Source organism: Empidonax traillii, unplaced genomic scaffold (assembly GCF_003031625.1).
Source record: "Empidonax traillii isolate 1590-97213 ecotype Southwest subspecies unplaced genomic scaffold, ASM303162v1 scaffold1936:size116929, whole genome shotgun sequence".
NCBI classification, from domain to species: Eukaryota; Metazoa; Chordata; class Aves; order Passeriformes; family Tyrannidae; genus Empidonax; species Empidonax traillii.
The window spans coordinates 77,011-79,123 of NW_020957129.1; positions in this window are offsets into that span (position 1 = coordinate 77,011).

Below are 2,113 nucleotides of genomic sequence, written 5' to 3' on the forward strand. Positions count from 1 at the left end.
ACCAACCAAACTGTGCAATTCTGTGTCAGCAGCAGCAAAAGGATTGACATCAATCCTGTTACTACTTAATCTAGTTTTTAATTTTCTATACACAGTGGATTTGCTGCTGCCATCAGCCCTGTGATAAATCTGCGGTGTCTCCTCTGAAGCCAACATAATCACCCAAGGAAGGAAGACATCTGGGCTTGGGGGTCCAGCTGAACAGATCACGTTTGCCACAGGACAATGTGGTGTGGATAATCGAGGCTAATTAGCACGGGTTTAGTGCTGAGCCTCCCCCCACCCAGCACCACAGACACAACAGTATCAACCACCTCATTCACTGCAAGTTTTATAGGAACTGAGAGATGAGCTTTTATAGGAATTGGGAGATGAACTTTTATAGGAACTGAGAGAAGGGCCTGAAGTGTAAATCTCCACGTTTTAAGAAAATCCTGTGTAGTAGGGCCACGAGTCAAACACTTGTCTGAATCCGTGGCACAATGTCACGAGGAGGCCTTACCTCAGCCATGGACAGAACCGTGATGGAATCAGATGAAATGAGATGTTTGATGTCATTCCTGTACAAAAAAAAAACACAGCCAAGATTCCCCTCTAGCCCCCTGTTCCTGCCACAGCCAAGAGCCACAGCCAAGAGCACCTTTGTGTGAGCAACAGTGAGTCAGTTCACATCCTTATCAGCCGTTGGAGGGTTCTGAGGAATTCGGGGGAAGGAATTAGCCCTGCCAAACACCTCGGTCCAGAAGGGGCAAGGTGACCTCTTGTGGCCTCTGTTTTATGTGGTTTCCTAAAGGTCAGCCCAATGCAGTGATTATTTCCTTTGCTGCTCCCAGCAGAGATGAAAGCGGGCGGCTGCTCCCGCCCGCCCGTGTGTGCCCAGGCTCGGGGATTAGAAATTACCGTCCTCTTTAAAGCTGAGATTCATCACTTTCATTATAATAGAGCCCGGATGCCATTGTGTGGGTTGAAAGCTGGTTGGATTTTTCCATTCCAAAGCAGATCTCAGATTTGTATGAGGGGCCAGGGATTTTTTTTTCTATTGCTCTCTCCCTGCTTTTCTAATGAGTTGGGTGCTTGTTTATACTGGTTTGAGGCTTCTGCACGTACAGACATTGCAGTTCAGTGTTTCAGAAGGACCCAAGATTTTTAAATACAGATCACAGTCATCAAGAACATCTGCAGCCTTTGTGTATTATCATTATCTTTGCCTATTTTTGTCCCTGTAGCTGTTATTTACCCTCAGCCAGTGGCTGCCTGAACACATCCTTCCACAGGCAGGCTGAAATACATGGGTGTGGGATTGCCTGAAATGCCTGTTCTGGCAGGATTTGGGACGGAAGGGACCTTAAAAATCATCCAGTTCCCATCCCCTGCCATGGGCAGGGACACCTTCCACCAGCCCAGGTTGCTCCAAGCCCTGTCCAACCTGGCCTTGGACACTTCCAGGGATGGGGCAGCTTCCCTGGGCAACCTGTGCCAGGGCCTCCCCACCCTCACAGGGAATGATTTCTTCCCAATCTCCCATCTAACCCTGCCCTCTGGCAGTGGGAAGCCATTCCCTGTCTCCTGTCCCTCCATCCTTTGTCCTAAATCCCTCTCCAGCTCTCCTGGAGCCCCTTTAGGCCCTGGAAGGGGCTCTCAGGTCTCCTTGGAGCCTTCTCTTCTCCAGGTGAACCCCCCCAGCTCTCCCAGCCTCTCCAGAGCAGAGGAGTTCCACGTTCTCCTTAAGCTGGACAGGGCTGGACACAGAGACACATCCCCATAAACCATCTGGGGGGAGTCACATTCCTGCTGTAACATTTTAACTTTTTTGACATTCTCCTCTGCCTCAGGGAGGGACTGACAGGTAACTGATGCCCCCACGCTGTGCTGGGAATGGCCCGAGGGATCAAATCCCCTTAGGAACTGACGAAAAACAAACAGCGAGTCGAGCTCTGGTGGTTTCCAGTGGCAAACGCTGAGGCAACCAAAGCTGGGTCACAGAGTTAAACATGGTTATCAGCTGATCAGTTCTAGATAATAACCACAGTTAGCAGGTCTGAGGAAGGCAGGGAAGGCAATGAGCCCTGCAGAACCCTTCCCGGGCCAGGAGAAGGGGCAAGGTGACCTCCTG